We start from the raw sequence: 20,361 nt of genomic DNA, 5'->3' as shown, positions 1-20,361 counted from the left end.
GTATCCTAGGTTCGTAAATGTCCAGAGTACCCTTTCCCAGACATCCTTACCCAAACCAGCAGTGGTTTCTCCTTCCAAGAAACAAAGATACTATGGATAAATAATACATAAACAAATAGCTCCCAATTTTTTATTCACCTTAATGTAAGGAGAACCCAAGAATTATCAAGAGTTGGTTCAATGTCTATTCAGTTAATACAATCACCAAAGTTAAAAAGTCTATTAAGAAAAAAAAAAAGTCTATTAAGAGAAAATATAAAATCTGAAAGGGAGAATTTTGCCTTTGAACAATTATCATCTATATTTCTGAAGTACATCAATAAACATCTTGATAGGGAAGACAGAATGTTGATTTAGTTATGAAAAATGTATATAGCAATCTATGTTTCTGTGACACTTCTGGGTCTTTTTAGAAAGAGTTACTGTGATATTTAGGTTTATCAATGTTATCAAGAATAAAGAAAAGCTTAGAAGTAGAAAACAAAAAAGGTTTTCTGACCCAGAGACATTTCTGAATTAATAGGCCCAGAAATGAGCCACTCAAAGAGAAGAGATAGAGAAAACTCAGCCAGAGGGCCCTAGAAATGATGCTCTTTCCATGAAATGGAGGTATGTCACCATTAAAAGATGAAAATTTTCCTTTGCTATGACAGACCCAAACCATGCAGAGACATCAAGGGGCTGGAAGACTATGTGAAATGGCAAACTGAAAAATTCATCCAGCTGTATTAATGTCAGATTCACCAGCCTTTAGTTCTAACTCGTGAGCAGAACCTGGTCATCAATGAAGGGTATTCCTGTGGGCACTGACCAGGACTAGACACTGAAACCAGGGCACCAGGAGGAGGCCTTTAACTCACACCCTTTTACAGAGAGGAGTAAAACCAACCGGGTTGCTACTGGCTCCTCGGTAAGACATCCAAAAAAGACCATGTGAAGGCAAGTTAAAGATCTATTTTTATTTGAACTAAAGACAAGAAATCTAGAAAAACGGGGCTGCTCATTCAACCCTGGCTCAAGAGAACAGCTGGAATACATCCTGAGTTAGAAGTATTAATCTCTAGAAATTCCACAATGGTCAATTAATGAAACTTGAATATTAAGAATTAGGAGTGAGGACTTCCCTGGTGGTCCAGTGGTGAAGAATCTGCCTGCCAATGCAGGGGACACGAGTTTGATACCTGGTCCAGGAAGATCCCACCTGCTGCGGAGCAACAAAGCCCACGCACCACAACTACAGAGCCCATGCGCACGGGAACCCGTGCTCCACAACGAGAGGAGCCGCCACAAGGAGACGCCCGAGCACTGCAACTAGTGAGCTTCTAGTTGGGTCGCCCCCACTTGCTACAACCAGAGAAAACCCTTGCATAGCCATAAACAAACAAGGAAACGAAAGAATTAGGAGTGAAATTTTTGAGTATTCATCTCTAGAAACTCAAGAAGCATGGCTACATCCTCCCACAAGGCATCCTTCTTTGGGGGGCAAAAAGGCCTCTACTTCTCACGTGTCCTCCCAGGGGTGCACCGCAGGCAGGGGAGCTACAGGACAAATGTGCCATCTCTTACAGGCCAGTCAATCCTCCTCTAGGATTTGGGAAGAAAAATACCGTTTCTATGTTAAAAGAGATAAGATGTACTATGAGATGGAATACAAAATTGAAGTATTCATAAGAAAAAAAAAAGGGGACCATTTAAATAAATTTTCACAAGCTTCTAGTGGGCAGTTTGAAGCTGGGCCCAACCTTTGAGGGGGTGGGTGTTGAATTTTTCATGTAGAAGCAGAGAGTAGTACTTCCTATAATCTCATCAGCCTTTCTTGAACTTAGAAAGATGCCTGAACAGGAAAAACAGGCTGACTGACCCCTCAGATGCCTGTATGTTTTACTATTTTGATATGTCACAGGTTCTCCTAGTGACATATCTCCTAGAACTTGATATGCCAAGTTCTCCTAGTTGCTACCTAATCATCCTTAGTGAATCACCCCTCAGAAACAGCTGGAAGCAGCACAACCAGAAGGAGGACCCACAGCTTGTGGTCACTCCTAAGTGAGGACAAAAGACGGACTTGCTTCAGGCCCCAGCACTCAGCGGGAGATGGGCGACGCAAAATCAGTAGTCAGCCCACTGGCATTGCGGGAACTTGTTATCAAAGTGCTTGGGAATAGGTGGCGCTAGCGGTAAAGAACTTACCTTCCAATGCAGGTTCAATCCCTGGGTCAGGAAGACACCCTGGAGGAGGGCATGGCAACCCACTCCAGTATTCCTATCTGGAGAATCCCAAGGACAGAGGAACCTGGAAGGCTAGAGTCCATTGGGTCACAAAGAGTTAAACACAACTGAAGCAACTTAGCACAAAGACCTAGGGTCAAGGCCAAGGGACAACCTGTACGTCAACTTTTACACTTCATTCCAAATGTGACTTACCTTTTCTGAACTTGGGAAGGGCAAGTGGTATTACTTTATAGCATGCATTTGGATTCTCTAGAGGCTGTCCTTTCACATCCATAACCACACACTTTATCATTAATTCTCAGAGTTGTTTCAAGGGCCTGGAGGCACCCAGTGGGGAGAGGCAGGGCGATGCTTGGTGCTCGGGCCCATCACAGTCTACCCTCAGCTGCAAATCACCAACCGCACTACTACCCTCAGGTGGCCAAAACATCACCATGGGCAGATCAGCAGGTGAAAAGAAACAGAGGCTCCAAACGGGGCCTGGGGCTACAATAACCAAACTTACAAATTAAATGACGTGCTAATTCCCAGGCCCAGCTCAAAGAAGTAGTCTTATTATGTGTCAGACAAGATCCATATATTTTGCATGTATCATCACCACATACCTATGTCTATAATATCTCATTACCTAAATTATCCCAACGCCTCTGTCCATGGCATTCTCCAGGCAAGAATACTGGAATGGGTAGCCATTCTTTTCTCCAGAGGATCTTCGCAACCCAGGGCTTGAACCCGGGTCTTCTGCATTGCAGGCAAATTCTTTACCATCTGAACCACCAGGGAAGCCCAATCTCAACTCTAGCCTAAGATAAGAGCCAACATAGTCCCCATTTTACACCTTAAGAAACAGAACTTCAGCAAGATGAAATGTTTGCCCAAAGCCACTAAGCAACATCCATGTCTGACTGCCCCTGAAGCCAGTGCCCCTACCCTCTGGGTCACTACCTCACAGGGCCAACGCTTCTGCACCCACAGCCCTGAGTCCTTGAGAAGACAGCATGTTCTGGTGGATCCCCGGTGCTGACTGATGGGCTGACAAGACATGTCATGATCTGGGACACTGAATGTGGGCCATTTGGGGCCCTGGAACCAGAACTTCCCAGCTCACTTTGGAAAGTGCTTAACAAAACCACCAGGGACAACATCAAAAAGAATGGGAAAATACAGTCTGTTTGTAGGATTCCAACCTGAAAACTTCTCCTATGTGTTAAGAACATTCTGCTTCATGTGGCTTATAAAAATAAGAGCTTTAAATACAGAATTAATTTGAAACTAACATCTCTATCCAAACCCCAGCCTTAATGTTTCCTCTTCTTATTGGGAAACAACAGGATGTGGACACTGAATCAAAGCCATTGGATTCTCTCTTGCTCTCAAGGGAGCCCAAGTATAAGAAAGTGGCTGAGTAGAGGGAGTTCCAGGCAGGGAGGTAGAAGGTGGGCAGGGGTCAAGGTAGGCTGGTTGGTGGTCCTGCTGGGAAGGGAGGCATGTGAAAGGCCAAGAATTGACAAGCCCCTCCTAAACCCCTTTCCTCCCTGGCTCTGTGGGATGAGTGAGATGCTAGCAGGGTGGGGCTCAGAGAGCCAGATGGAGCCAGTCCTAGAGTTTATGCGTTCCAGGCAAAACATGCCAAGGATCCAAGTGCGGATGGACACTCCACACCCGGCTGCTGAGTCAGAAGTGGAATCCCAATGCTAAAACATTCTTTGAAATCTAGATCCTATCAGAAGATCCCTTGGAATTTTGCTCAGACAGGTTTGAAGTGTCAACTGGTATATCTGTATTTTATTATGATTATCACAAGCTAGAAATTCATAAGATAACAGAAATAGAAGGTCATCAATGGAATAACATGTAACAAACGCTATTATCCATAACTGGCTAAAACAAACAGGCTTTACTATTGAACTGAGGCTTTAACATACAAGAGTCATTCTTCCAAAAAGGTAAGCTCTTACTGAAAAAAAAAAAAGTCTATTTATATTAAATAGCTACTCTAAGATCCTGACCCACTCAAAACCACCCCTGTCAGCATGACCAGTATATGCAGCCATGATGCATAGGATGATGGCTAAAATCACAGACCCTAGAACCAGACCCCTTGGTTCAAATGCTGGCTCTGTCACTAAGCATCAGTTCAGTTCAGTCGCTGAGTGGTGTCCGACCCTTTGCGACCCCATGAACCGCAGCATGCCAGGCTTCCCTGTCCCTACCAACTCCTGGAGCTTGCTCAAACTCATGCCCATCAAGTCGGTGATGCAATCCAACCATCTTATCCTCTGTCATCCCCTTCTCCTGCCTTCAATCTTTCCCAGCATCAGGGTCTCTTCCAGTGAGTCAATACCTCACTTCAGGTGGCCAAAGTACTGGAGCTTCAGCTTCAGCATCACTCCTTCCAAAGAATATTCAGGACTGATTTCCACTAAGTATGACAGGATCCTAAGCAAGTTACTTAACTAATCTGTAGCTTAGTTTCTTTATCTGTAAAAAGAAGATAAGAACAGGACTTACACCCTAGGGTTGTTAAAAAGGCTAAATAAGTACTGGTATTAGAGGCTGGTTTATGGTAAACCCATCCACAAGTGTTTACTTGTCATAGTTAATTATTCAGTTCAGTCGCTCTTTGCAACCCCATGAATCATGGCACACCAGGCCTCCCTGTCCATCACCAGCTCCCGGAGTTTACCCAAACTCATGTCCACTGAGTTGGTAATGCCATCCAGCCATCTCATCCTCTGTCGTCCCCTTCTCCTCCTGCCCCCAATCCCTCCCAGCATCAGGGTCTTTTCCAGTGAGTCAACTCTTTCACGAGGTGGCCAAAGTACTGGAGTTTCAGCTTCAGCATCAGTCCTTCCAATGAACACCCAGGACTGATCTCCTTTAGGATGGACTGGTTGGATCTCCTTGCAGTCCAAGGGACTCTCAAGAGTCTTCTCCAGCACCACACTTCAAAAGCATCAATTCTTCGGGGCTCAGCTTTCTTCACAGTCCAACTCTCACATCCATACATGACTACTGGAAAAACCATAGCCTTAACTAAATGGACCTTTGTTGGCAAAGTAATGTCTCTGCTTTTTTTTTTTTTTAAATTTTATTTTATTTTTAAACTTTACATAACTGTATTAGTTTTGCCAAATATCAAAATGAATCCACCACAGGTATACATGTGTTCCCCAACCTGAACCCTCCTCCCTCCTCCCTCCCCATTCCATCCCTCTGGGTCGTCCCAGTGCACCAGCCCCAAGCATCCAGTATCGCTGCTTTTGAATATGCTATCTAGGTTGGTCATAACTTTCCTTCCAAGGAGTAAGCGTCTTTTCATTTCATGGCTGCAGTCACCATCTTCAGTGATTTTGGAGCCCCCCAAAATAAAGTCTGACACTGTTTCCACTGTTTCCCCATCTATATGCCATGAAGTGATGGGACTAGATGCCATGATCTTCATTTTCTGAATGTTGAGCTTTAAGCCAACTTTTTCACTCTCCTCTTTCACTTTCATCATTATTAGAGAAATGCAAATCAAAATTACAGTGAGGTATCAGACTCATACTGGCCAGACTGGCCATCAAAAAGTCTACAAACAATAAATGTTGTAGACAGTGTGGAGAAAATAGAACTCTTCTACACTGTTGTGTGGGTGCTAAGTCACTTCAGTCGTGTCCAACACCGCGACCCTATGGACTATAGCCCTCCATGCTTGTCTGTCCATGGAATTCTCTAGGCAACAATACTGGAGTGGGTTGCCATGCCCTGCTCCAGGGAATCTTCCCAACCCAGGGATAGAACCCTTGTCTTATGTCTCCTGCATTGGCAAGTGGATTCTTTCCCACTAGCACCATCTGGATAGTCCCCTACATTGGTAGGAATGTAAACTGATACAGCCACTATGGAGAACAGTATGGAGGCTCCTTAAAAAACTAAAATTATAAATATTGTATGATTCAGTAATCTCACTCCTGGGCATATATCTGGAAGACCAAAACTCTAATTCTTTTATTCAAAAAAAGATACATTCATCTCAATATTCATAGCAGCATTATTTACAATAACCAAACATAGAAGCAACCAAATGTGCATCAACAGAGGAATGACTATAGAAGATGCGGTGTGTATACACAATGGAGTCTTATTCAGTCATAAAAAAGAGTGAAACCATGTCATTACAGCAACATGGATGGGCCTAGAAACTACCATACATACAGAGAAAGACAAATAGTACATGGCATCACTTAAATGATGCCAATGAATTTATAAAACAGACTCACAGACATAGAAAACAAATTTATGGTTACCAAAGGGGTAAAGAGGGGAGAAGATAAATTAGCAGTTTGGGATTAACAGATATCCACTACTATATATAAAATAAACAACAAGGACCCACTGTATAGCACAGGGAACTATATTCAACATGCTGTAATAACCCATAATGGAAAATAACCGGAGAAAGAATAATATGTATGTGTGTGTATAACTCAATCACTTTGCTGTACACTTGAAATACAGCAGTAATACAACAGTGTGAATCAGCTATACTTCAGTAAAGAAAAAAAGTGTCACTCTTACCATCACATGTATGTGAAGCAGCACTAAAGTAAATGGTGATTAGAAGTAATAGATAGGACTTCTCAGGTGGTACAGAGGGTAAGAATCTGCCTGCCAATGCAGGGGACACAGCTTCGATCCCTGGTCTGGGAAGATTCCACATGCCTCAGAGCAGCTAGGCTCGTGCACCAAAACTACTGAGCCCGCCTGCTGCAACTACTGAAGCCTGAGACCCTAGAGCCTGCGCTCTGCAGCTCGAGAAGCCACTGCAATGAGAAGTCCTTGCACTGAAATCAAGAGTACACGCCACTCCCCATAACTAGGAAAAGCCCAAACGCAGCAATGAAGAGTCAGCACCCAGCACAGCCAAAAACAAATAATTTTTAAAAGAATATTCTATTCACAGAAGGAAGGGAAAATAATGGCTATATACAGATCTTTAATAGGCTAAAACTACCACAGAAAATAATCTATTGTAAAAGGGAAAACATAAGCCTAGACAATTTTAAACTAAAAAAGTTTATGCTCAAAGCTTGAACCTTTATTTTCAAGGGAAATTTAAGAAAGTGAACTAAGTTATAAAATTTTTACTTTTTATCACTTGTTCAAAGTTAAAATGTATTAAAAAATAACTTATTTCCCTACATTATAAGTTAAGTGTTAAGTTAAGCAGCTAGCTCAACTAGTTCAGTCGTGTCTGAAACTTTGCAACCCCATGGACTGTAGCCTGCCAGGCTCCTCTGTCCACAGAATTCTCCAGGTAAGAATATTGGAGTGAATTGCCATTCCCTTCTCAAGGGGATCTACCCAACTCAGGGATCAAATCTGGGTCTCCTACATTGCAGGCAGATTCTTAACCATCTGAGCCACCAGGAAAGACCTACTTCTCTAAATTTCTTTTCAATGCAATACCAATTTGGCCACTTTTATTTCAAATTGCCCACATCTTAAAAAATTTTTTTCTTCAATGCTTAAAAATTTACTACAGTGCTTAAAAATTCATCTAGAAGAAAATACATTTTAAAATTTACCACCATAATTAAATGGTACTTTTATTCTTCTCTATCAAATGTACCAATTAAGGCTTACTCAGAGAGCCACTGTGAAGAATTTACATGGAATCTTACTTATTCTCTAATGAGAAGTACAAAAAAAGAGAAAGAAAAGAAAAAAAAAAAAAAAAAGAAATCCAAAATTTACAACCAAAAGAAAGAGAGAAAGCAAGGCTTGAAATTTCACTAAGGATAGCAAGTAAACATTCTGCATGTCAAAAATCAAATTCTATAAAGATTATTTCATATAAAATTATGAATCTGGTTTTCAGGTACAAATGATATGGGATTCAGCTCTTTATTTCAGAGAAACACCTCATCTATCTTCCTTACAAGACAAAAGGGCAAAACAGTCAAAAAAAAAAACAGCTTTTTAAAGACATCTGTGCTTCTCCTGCCCGGTGCTGCCTACATCCTTGGGAAGACAACTCAATTGCTTACTAGGCATGCCACATTTTATTATGCCTCAATTCCACACTTCCTCTGATCCACCGTGTTAGCATTTAATTACCACCCAATTAATTCGTAGCAGTAACTCAAGCTCATGGGCATTTCTGCTCTAGTCACAGCAATCAAACCAACCACCCAAAGCCCACCCTGCACTTCCCACCCACCTGTGCTCTGTCTCCCAGCCATTTCTCTGGGCTATGACTGCAAAAGTCTACAGAACATCAATTCTTCTTCAGCCTTAGCCACAGCTGCCGAGAAGAGAACCTGCCTTGGGTTCCCAGTGCAAATATCCCTACTGGATGGGGACTTGGTAATAGGAGGAGGACAACTCAAGCATCCAATGGGGTTTCAACTAAATGAGTGGTTACCAAACTAGAGGAGTGGTATCCCTCAGCAGAAAATCCCCACTCCTCCCTAAGCTATGCTGATTGATAACTTTACCTTCAATGTCCTCCCCCTTGAGAAAACAACCTCAAGCCATCATTTCATTAAAACCAGCCATTTTAAAACCTAAAGTAGGACGGATATCATCTTTCAATAAAAGGTGATGCTTTGAATACATTTATCTTAATAGAAAGTATCTTTATATTTTTTCTCCTGTTGACTTTTTTTTAATCATTTATTTATTTTAATTTGGCTGCCCTGGGTCTTAGTGCTGCATGTGGGATCTAGCTCCCTGTCCAGGGATCGAACCCAGGCCCCCTGCATTGGGAGTGCAAAGTCTTAGCCACTGGACCACCAGGGAAGTCCCTCCTGTTGACTTTTAGAATGATTCATGGATAGTTCTTTGGGATACACCAGCTGAAATGGTTTTAAGGTCCCTGCTGACCCTTAAGTTACTTAAGCACAGCCCAGCAAGTGTTTTTAAGTTAAAGACAAATGAAGATGTTTGATTATTTGTCAACAATAAATTTAAAAAACAGGATTATTGGGCCATATGGTAGTTCTAGTCCTAGTTTTTTAAGGAATCTCCATACGTGGCAACCTAGACGGGTGGGATGGGGTGGGAGATGGGAAGGAGGTTCAAGAGGGTGGAGATATATGTATACCTGTAGCTGAGTCATAGTGATGTATGGCAGAAACCAGCACAATATTGTAAAGCAATTATCCCCAGTAAAAAATGTAAAAAAATAATCTGTGGATCATTTCACATATGCTCATCAACAAACAGATATACAAGCCCAAAACAACAACAACAACAACAACAGGGAGCACTGTAGGATTAAAATGAAGCTTTCTGCTTTCCTGGTATAATTCCTAGGAAGATTAATATCCTGTCTGAATGCCATTCTACTCATACGTGATTCCAAAAAGATGTTTTTTCTGGCTCTACAACAGGAGCAAAATCAGCTGTTTTAACTTGGGGCCCCAGAGTGTAACTCTCCAGTTGCACAGCTATTTATAACTACAGAGAAATGCTTGCTTCTGCCACATCAAAGTATGCAAGACCCCAGGGAAAGGTCACAACACATTGTAACTTGTTTCAAACGCACTGCCAATTTAAGACTCCCTCAACCTTTGGGTGCACTTTCCTATTAAGAAAGCTCCAGAAACAAACTAAAGGGTTTCCTGGCAGGAGGGCTCTCACCTTACCTACATTCAGCAGATTTCCTAAGAATTCAAAAAGCTCGCCTGAAGAGCTGGATTCCAGTTGGCTGTTTGTAGGATGATCTGAGTGATTCTCCCATGCAGATATGAACTTGCTCAATAAATATTTGTGGAACATTCCCTGCTTAGAAGGCACCCCAGAGACTCTCCTCAGTCTTCTCCTCCCACCACACTCAAAAAAGGTCCACTTTTCCGGAGGGTAGCCTGGGCTCTTCCACAAAGTGCCACAATACGATGTGCTGTAACAAATGCTACGCTCTTAGATCCAGCAAGGCACACAAATGATTTCAGAGAACAGAGAGGTCGCTTCCTCTTAGAGAGATGGTAGTTGGCTGGATTTGAGCTGAGCGCTTCAGGAAATTGACAAGGGAGAATGTATGTCAGGAAGCCTTTAACCGGGAACTAGAATGTCAGCTCCACTAGGGCCCGATCTTAGGGGTCTTGCTCAAAACGGTGTTCCCCACATCTTAGAACAATGCCAAAAGGTAAAGCTCTCTAAATATTTAAGAAAAATAAAGGATAGAACGGTTCTAGGTCTATCACTGACTTAGCTATCATGTCATTCGCTTCACAGCATTCAACAACCTTGGATTAACGTAAGAACCAAGTCCAGGATGCCTAAAGGGGCAAATTTCTCCCCTCCACACTAAAGGGGAGAGGCAGACAAGACTCCACACTGTACATCAGAGATTAGCAAATGGGGTGCACAGAGAACTTCTTTCACCCTTCTTCACAACTGTCATGTATTCTTTAATTTCTACTGATGTCACAAAGCAGTCCTGAACCCAGCATGCAGAAGGGACTGAGTTGAAATTTCATTTAACATCTAATACTCGTGCCTACAAGAAGACAGAGCCAACACTGTGGTTGGGAGAAGTCCAGGAAGTGCACCAGCCTGGGGCCACCAGAGAAATCACAGCGCTGAGTGAGGACTCATCCACCAGCTGTGCTCCCCACCCCCAGACCCCAATTAGAGGGCAGGTGGGCCCCAGTGGGCAGAACCCCAGGACAGAACTGCCGGAAGAACACTAGCTAAACCGGAGGAGTCCTTGCTTACTAAAGTGACGGCACAGGACTGTTTAAATGTCAGGATTTTCTAGTACATTTTAAAATATGCTTGTTTAAATGAACGTAAACCAGGTTTGAAACCACTTTTCCTGAGCTCTCTGCATAAGCTAAAGTGAGATTCACTTGTAAATTAAGAGGAAGAGGACAATAAGAGAACCAAAATCTACTCTCTGAAGGTACCACCAAGAACATGGCTTTGGGGTTCTGTTTTTTGTTTATGTTATCACCCAATAGCAGTGTTAAGAATGCTCCAGAATGAAAACAGAAAAAAACAACTTCTTCCTCTGCTACCCTCTCAGCATTCAGCACACTGTTCCTCCCTCATGATTGCTGCTGCTGCTGCTGCTAAGTCACTTCAGTCGTGTCCGACTCTGTGTGACCCCATAGACGGCAGCCCATCAGGCTCCCCCGTCCCTGGGATTCTCCAGGCAAGAACACTGGAGTGGGTTGCCATTTCCTTCTCCAATGCATGAAAGTGAAAAGTGAAAGTGAAGTCGCTCAGTCGTGTCCAACTCTTAGCGATCCCACGGACGGCAGCCCACCAAGCTCTTCCGTCCATGGGATTTTCCAGGCAAGAGTACTGGAGTGGGGTGCCGTTGCCTTCTCCACCCTCATGATTACATGATTACAATAAAATGTAGTCAGTCCTTTGATTACAAAAGAATCAACTATTAGGGTCTACCTAAATGAGCTATCAGAAATATCTGTTTATGATCTATCTCAAGTTCGTTGTTTGTTTTTTTTTTTTTTTTTTATTACAGTATAGCCTAAGAATCAAGGTTCCCTTTTTTCCATCTAGATACACAACAGTTCTAGCATGACTTGTTGAAAAGCCAGCCCATTCTCCATTGAATTAGTTTCTCTCTCTGGTGGAAGTCTGTGGACCACTGATCTGTGGTCTATTTCTAGACTCTGTGGGCTTTCCTGGTGGCTCAGATGATAAAGAATCTACCTGCAATGCAGGGTTCAATCCCTGGGTTGAGAAGATTGCCTAGAGAAGGGAATGACAGCCCACTCTAGTATTCTTGCCTGGAGAATTCCCTGGACAGAGGAGTCTGGCAGGCTACAGTCCATGGGTTTGCAAAGAGTCAGACACGATTGAGTGACTAACAACAGTTTCTAGACTCTCTAGCCTGCCCCAGGGATCAAGTCTGTCTGCTTACAGGATGCTGTACTGTCTTGTATCTATGCCATTTCATAGTAAGTCTTTAAATTACATAGTGTAAGCCCTCCAACTATGTTCCCCCTCAATTATTTTGGCTACTTTAAGTCCTTTGCATTTCCATGTAAATTTTATAGTTTGTTGATGTTCTTAAGATTTTTTAAAATACCTTTCTGGGATTTTGATTGAGACTGCATTGAACCTTTAGGTTAACTTGGGGAGGGGAATCTCTTAATGTTAAGTCTGCTGCTGCTGCTAAGTCGTGTCCAACTCTGTGTGACCCCAGAGACGGCAGCCCACGAGGCTCCCCCATGTCTGGGATTCTCCAGGCGAGAACACTGGAGTGGGTTGCCATTTCCTTCTCCAATGCATGAAAGTGAAAAGTGAAAGTGAAAGTGAAGTCGTGTCCAGCTCTCAGCGACCCCATGGACTGCAGCCTACCAGGCTCCTCCGTCCATGGGATTTTCCAGGCAAGAGTACTGGAGTGGGTTGCCATAGTCTTCCAAACCTTAAACATGGTATCCATCTCCATTTTCTTGAGGGTCTATCAAAATTAAGCAAAAACATAAAATCTAGGGCATCTACCTTGTGTGTCAGGAAAGAAAGAACAGTTGGAAAACAATCTCTGCAAATTTATAACTTTACAGTTTCTACACGAGCTCTCCATGTGATGAGTTATATTGATGGATAAATAAAGGCTCAAGAATGCAATTAAAAAAAAAACAAAAAAACAGCCAGATGCAGAACCAAAATTCAGGTACTCTTTCTCCCTCAATTCAGGTTCTTCAGTCTTAGATACTGTGCAGCTTGCTGAAAACTAGGAATCAAAGGGAGGTTTGTCAGGAGAGAGGATAACTGAGGAAGCAGTGTAAGCCGCACTACAGGACAGACACCTGCTCCTAAAGGAGCTCAGTGGGGCTTCCTTCCTCTTCCTTGTCCTCAGCCAAGCTCACAGGACAGAGGAGGAGGAGGAGGAGGAATCACAAGAAATTCAGAGCCAGAAAAAACCCTCTAGAAAGGCCCCAGCTGGAAAAGAGCCAGGAGAGGAAATGGGCAGGGCATACTAGGGGAGCTCCACAGAGCACAGCCGCGGGCGCATGCATGGTCACCAGGATGCCTGGGAATTTCTAAGAAGGGAAAAGCTGAGGAGGAGGGCAGGCACTCTAATTTCCTTTTCACTCTACAGAAAAAAAAAAAAAAAAAAAATCCGTTGCCTAAGGAGCTTTAGAAGGTGGTGACAGTGAGTAAATCTACTGAGCGCTTAAGAATTCTCTCAATGTATAAAAGCACATTTGGGTTAAGTAGACAAGTCCATGCTAAAAGGTGAAGTGGAGGATTCAAGCTCAGTGTACAATAAACACAAATCACATCAAGATATGCAGTTAAGGGCTTCCTTGGTGCTTCAGTGGTTAAGAATCCACCTGTCAATGCACGAGACACAAGTTCGATCCCTGATCTGGGAATATCCCACATGCAGCAGAGCACCAAGCTTGTGTGCCACAACTATTGAGCCTGTGCTCTAGAGCCTGTGTGCGGCAACTACTGAAGCCTTGTGCCCTACAGCCTGTGTTCCACAACACGTGAAGTCACTGCAATGAGAAGCCTGAGCACCTCAACTAGAGAGTTGCCCCGGCTCACCATAACTAGAGGAAAAAACCTGAGCAGCAACGAAGATCCAGCACAGCCAAACAAATAAATTTTTTTTTTAAAAAAAGACAGCTAGTTGAGTCCTTACTAGTCCCCAGTGCCTGAGGATGGTGAGTTCAGACCTCAGAATCACAGACACAGAATTTAGGGTCAATTCTGTGCAGAGTCAGGCCATTTGTTTTACTGAGTGGGTGCTTTTTATTCTCTAAGTGTTTTACATTATCAGAGATTATCTACAGTAAACACATTACTTCTGAAATTAAAAAATAAATAAGATGCCTTAAATGGCTATGGAGGCAGTGTATCTACTCTGCTGCAGCTCCAAAACCAGCCACATAAATCCAGGCAACATGGATGAGCATGGCCAGGTCACGAGGTATGAAGCGCTTGGCCTTGGAAGAATGGGCAGCTAATAGAGTGGTATTTGACAACACAGCAAAAACAGCTGTAAAGTAAAAGCCTTTCAGGCTTTACCACGTTACTTTCCTCCAACCCATCTCTAGGTTTTATGATATCTAAAATGAAAGGATTAGCCTCAAAGTTGTTACCAGGAATGCAAGAATAAGAAAGGGAGACAGAGGTGACATGAAAGTAAAGTCTAAGACCATTTATCACCCAGCTTTTATATTTCACACTGCCCTGCAATTTTACAAGTGGCAATTCTCACAGCCTGCCTGTGTGTTCATGTTTCCAAATTCCATTTCCAAATGTGGATGCAGAGCCATTGATCACGCCCCTCTGTCTCATCCTCCAGCTGAGCCAGAAGCCAAGCAACAGAAGACACAACAAGAGTTTTTGTGGATCAATAGAGTTGTGATAGGGGCTTCCCAGCTGGTGCTAGTGGTAAAGAACCTACCTGCCAATGCAGGAGATATAAGAGACGTGGGTTTGATCCCTGAGTCGGGAAGATCCCCGGGAGGAGCGCATGGCCACCGACTCCAGTATTCTTGCCTGGAGAATCCCAAGGACAGAGGAGCCTGGCGGGCTACAGTCTACAGGGTCACAAAGAGTAGGACATAACTGAAACAACGTAGCACGCATGCATGCAGAGTTGTGATAACAAACTTTTGAGTCCAGAGTGCAGTGAATTCCTTTCCGAAATTCATCATTTCAGGAGAGCCCAGCCATCACCGGCCCAGTGCTCCTTCCTGGCAACAAATCTGACACCCTGAGCCTGGAATGACTCGTCCAAGGTCAGGCACCAGTGGGCAGCACAGGCTTGCCACCCTGGCTGACCCCCTTACCGACTGCTTTTCCCGTTATGTCACAAAGACAACCTTCCTCAGAAACATCAAAGCCTAAAATCTCAATTTATATCCCCTAAGGGGAAGCTGGCAATCCAAGCATTTGTTTTTGGCAACTCTGTGTTCTATAACGGCACTTAAGAAAAGCTGTCAAAGTTAGAAAATTCAAGCTACAAGGTCTTTTCCAAGAAAAACAGGGCTTGTTTAAAAAAAAAAGAAAGAAAAAGGAAGTAAACAGCCTTGTAAAGGAAAATAGATCCCAAATTCTGTAAAGCTTCATGCAGCTGAGGAAAGCTGTGGTGATTATCTCCCATTCAATGCAGTAGACTGTCCCATTCTTTTATTTAATATTTATTTACTCATTTATTTATTTACCTGTGTCGGGTCTTAGTTGCAGCATAGTAGCATGTGGGATCTTAGTTCCCGGATCGGGGATCAAACCCATGTCCCCTGCATTGCAAGGCAGATTCTTAACCACTGGACCACTAGGGGAAGAAGACTGTCCCATTCTTGAAGGTGGAGCCATCTCTCACTGGGCCCATCAGAAGCCTAGGACTAAGAGGGCAAGGCAGACCACAAAGCCATGCCATATGCCAAGCTGTCTGCATCCCACAGACCCTACTCTGTCCTAACTTCAGTGCTTTTCAGCCAGTGTCTTAGTACCTGACCCTCTATAGACATGATGTCCATTTATTAGTTATCTACCTTGGAAATCAACCTCTCCAAAATCAGCTGTCAGAGTCATGAGATTCTTCCAATTACATCTTTAAAAACTAACTACGGAGCAATCAGAGTCTTCATTAGATACAGCATAAAATCATTTACCACCCTAAAATCCTGCTAGTAAAACTAGGTGCAATCAAAGTAAAGACAACCACTTCCACAGGTCAACCCACATCAGTGGGGATGAATCCCGCTCACTGTGCCTCTTCCTTCCCAAGGATAATGTACAGTCACTTCTGTGACTTAGATATTCTGCACCACAGCAGATGGCTTTACAATGCAGAGAGTGGCTGAATCATGAAAAGCTCTAATCAAGAATTAAGGTTTGATAAAGTAGATACGGTGTATGTATATACATACATATACATACAGTGGAATATTACTCAGCCATAAAATATCGTATATGAACAATGTGGCTTCCCAGGTGGCACAGTGCTAAAGAATCTGCCTGCCAATGAAGGAGATTTAAGAGACTTGAGTTCGATCCCTGAGTTGGGAAGATCCCCTGGAGTAGAAAATGGTAACCTGCTCCTGTATTCTTGCTTGGAAAATTCCACGGACAGAGGAGCCTGGCAAGCTACAGTCCATGGAGTTGCAAAGATACAACTGAGCAAGCACTCATGCAAGCATATGGACACACATATATGGAAAAAAATCAGTAAAAGACTATCTTATTTACAAAGCAGAAATAGAGACACAGATGTAGAGAACAAACATATAGATACCCAGGGTAAAAGGGAGGATGGGATGAATGGGGAGATTGAGACTGACATATATACACCATTGATTCCATGTATAAAATAGATAACTAGGGAGAACCTACTTACAGCACAGGGAACTCTACTCGGTGCTCTGTGGAGACCTAAATGGAGAATTCCCTCTGCTGCAGAGTAGAAACTAATAACATTATAAGTAACTATACTCCAATAAAAATTAATTTAAAAATTAAAAAGCCTATTATACAGAGTGAAGTAAGCCAGAAAGAAAAACACCAATACAGTATACTAACGCATATATATGGAATTTAGAAAGATGGTAACAATAACCCTGTGTACGAGACAGCAAAAGAGACACTGATGTATAGAACAGTCTTATGGACTCTGTTGGAGAGGGAGAGGGTGGGAAGATTTGGGAGAATGGCATTGAAACATGTAAAATATCATGTATGAAACGAGTTGCCAATCCAGGTTCGATGCATGATACTGGATGCTTGGGGCTGGTGCACTGGGACGACCCAGAGGGATGGAATGGGGAGGGAGGAGGGAGGAGGGTTCAGGATGGGGAACACATGTATACCTGTGGCGGATTCATTTTGATATTTGGCAAAACTAATACAGTTATGTAAAGTTTAAAAATAAAATAAAATTAAAAAAAAAAAAAAAGAATTAAGGTTTTCCCAGGGCAGTGCAAGTACAAGCTTCATTTTGAGAAGAATCCATGAAAACCTCAGGGTGTTGTATGGTAGAAACCAATATGACATTGTAAAGCAATTATCCTACAATTAAAAAAAATTTTAATTAGAAAAGGCAAATGTACAGAGTACGAGAAATGGGTGAAGAAGACCAAAAAATACACACTTTCAGTTATAAAATAAGTTAAGTTCTAGGGATATAATGTACAGCATTGTGACTACAGTTAATAATACTCTATTGCATATTTGAAAGTTGCTAAAAGGTAGATCTTAAAAGTTCTCATCACAAGAAAGAAAAAAAAAATCTAACTATATAAAGTGATGGATGTTAACTAAACTTACTGTGATGCTTATTTCACAATGTATACAAATACTGAATCATTATGTTGCATACCTGAAACTAACATGTTGTATATCAATTATACCTCAAAGGAAAAAAAAAAATGGAAAAAAAAAACCCACCTCAGGTTGGTATCCAAGCAACCCCACGGAAGGGTGACCCCCTTCAGCACAAGCCTAGCAAGGACGGAACTGACGGAAGTTCTCAATGGCCAATCATGAATGTCCACCCCAGCCTTCCCCATGGCCTCCGCCAAAGGCTTGTTTGATAAATGCAGGCCAAGAGACACATGTGACTGGCTCAGGAGGAAGGGGAACAAAGGGGACTTTGTATAGTCCTGAGTATGCCATCGGATGGCCCAACCCACGTCCTTCAGCCAAATGGAAGCCAGGAGTACAGACAAATCTTTTCTTAAACAATGCATGGAGGGAAGCTTACCTGGCCCAGTCTCTCTCAGCCTTTTGAAAAAAGTCTGCTCACTGGGATGGTCTCTACCCTGCCCATGGCACACTGAACCTTTATTTAAGCAGAATATATCTACACTTCCAAATGTACACCAAATGCCTTTCTCAGTGGCACTATTAGTGAGGAACAGAAGTGCTTTGCCAAGAATGCAAGCCCCCTCAGGTTCCCAAATTCTCAAGATCAGGTTCAGAAAAGATGGCAAAGAACGGCCTGTGAGAACTGTCTTGAAACAATGATATCTTTCTTCTGCATCTTTAACTGCTCAAGAAGACTATGCATGTTAAATAGCAGGACAAAGTTACCCAATTGAAGCAAAAATTCCTTTCCCAGTAGTGCTCCCTCAAGAAGGAATGTTACATTATGTTCAACTCCAAGTAAGAACTGGTAGAGCTTCAGATGGCCACAGCAGAAATTCCAGGTCTTTCTCAGCCATTTCTAAGGATGTTTTGTTAAACATAATCTTTCTCCCCTTGCCTTGTTTTAGGTTTGCCTTCTGTGAGCCTGGCTGTGTTTTGGCACCATGAATACAAATACAAGTCAGGGACTTCCCCTGTGGTCCAGTGGTTAAGACTCTGCACTCCCAGTGCAGGGGGTCTAGGTTCGATCCCTGGTCAGGGAACTAGATCCCACATGCTACAGACCCTGCATTTCGCAACAAAGATCTAATGTGGTCAAATAAATTTAAAACAGCAACAACAAAAAGGCAAGTCAGACTGCCCTTGCCCAACTGAATCCCCATTTAATCCACAACAAAGGTGCCCTCTTGTTTTATGACACAGAGGCCAGCCACAATGCACCTCCCTGTATAATGAGCAAACGAGACACAATGAATATTTGGTTCCCCAGTGAGGTCTGTGGCACCGTCTTGGCCAGGAAGTCCTACTACACACACTTTAAACATGAAAAAAAAAAAAAAAAAAAACCCACCAATGGTTACCACCCATTGGGACATTCATTCTTCTAACTTTCACCAAAATTGCAATTTTGAAACAATGTGAGGAAAGAATGTTGAAGGAATGACAAATTTTAGCAAACTATTTAAACTTTTCAACCACCTTTCTCTCAATTTCAAAATATGTTTGCTTAAAGGAAGCCTGGTTTCAAGTCATATCCAGGCCATTTCTCTATTCAAGTTTTTAAGTAAAAATAATGTCTGAGAGCAGAAAGATTAGACTGCAAATACAAACGCAGGCCCGGGGGAAAACTGTCATCGAGTTATTCTTAGAATCTTCCATGAAGTTAGCATGGCATGTCTGTAATTCTGTCTTAATAGGTACTAGAGCAAAGATCCAATCTTCTCTTTAACTGGTCCTATCATCATCAATGACTTAAGACTCCACTATATTCCATCAATACATTTCTTTTCTGTTTAACAGTAACCTTTAAATAGCTCTCAGAGCCTATTAACTCCTTGAATGGTTTTGCCAAATTTCTCTTAACAATTTTTCATCTCTTCCACCAACTTCTCCCTACTCTTCCTAAAAGGTAATGATCAGTAATGAATATTTATCCATAAAAAGAACTGAACTTTAGGGGGAAAAAATCTCCTAGAAAGGATAAGTTCTGTGGAAAAGATTTCACCAGGTGTTGGGGGTCATTTGACATCAGGATGCACCTTGTATTCCTGTGAAGTATACTCAGACATAGGTCAGGCTTGTGGCCATCTCGGCTCTCCAGGATACAGCCACCAACCCAGAAGCATATTTAAAAAAGAAAAAAAATCTCTTCAGGGAGATGAAGGCATTGTCCAATAGCTTATCACACTGTTTCTTTTTAAAAAATATTTACTTGGCTGCGCTGCATCTTAGTTGCAGCACACGGGATCTTCGATGTTCATTGTGGCATGTGAGATCTTTAGTTACGGCCTGAGAAGTACCCCCAACACACTTTCAAATGAAAGCAAGCCTCTATTACCTGAACTCAAAATTGTTGATCACTGCGTATGTTTAATTCCAACAAACTTGCCAAGTGGCCCTTCTGCCAGAGAGTAAGTAGCCACCAAGAAGTCAAGAAAGGACAGGCACAGTGACAGTGGGGGAACTGACCGCTAACCAGGAGGGAGCTTGAAAGACTCAAAGACTCAGCACTAAAACTGCACAAAAGGTTTGAGCACCTACTTTGTAGGATTCTACAGTTCTACTCAAATCACTCACTTGTGCACCACAGAAGTTATGAAATGACAACAATTCTGAATTACCAGGAAACATGTTGTTGTAGCACATGCTTGAAACAAAGCAGAAGAGCTATTTAGACAGATTTCCAAAGGGTTTTAAATGAATTAAGTTCAAGAGCTTTCAAGGGTAAGAACCTATTCTCTGAATGAAAAGTTCACACAATGTGAAATACACCTCATCCCACAATGAAGCTGGATAAAAGAAGGGTAGAGACAGCGTTCTGTTTTCACATTCAATAGTTAA

The 20,361-nt window shown here is 42.4% G+C and overlaps 1 protein-coding gene and 1 non-coding gene across 8 annotated transcripts in view; both read right to left on the bottom strand.

Annotated features, from left to right (window-relative positions):
* The window catches only part of TLN2 (talin 2), a 502,016-nt gene that overhangs the window by 371,211 nt on the left and 110,444 nt on the right, over positions 1–20,361 (bottom strand). The gene's annotated exons all lie outside the window — the stretch shown is intronic.
* TRNAG-CCC lies at positions 8,949–9,021 on the bottom strand. The gene has a single exon. It is a non-coding gene; the product is annotated as a tRNA-Gly (tRNA).

Source organism: Bubalus bubalis, chromosome 11 (assembly GCF_019923935.1).
Source record: "Bubalus bubalis isolate 160015118507 breed Murrah chromosome 11, NDDB_SH_1, whole genome shotgun sequence".
Classification (NCBI taxonomy): Eukaryota; Metazoa; Chordata; class Mammalia; order Artiodactyla; family Bovidae; genus Bubalus; species Bubalus bubalis.
Note: the sequence above shows the minus strand (reverse complement) of the source record. Positions and strands in the feature narration are given on the sequence as shown.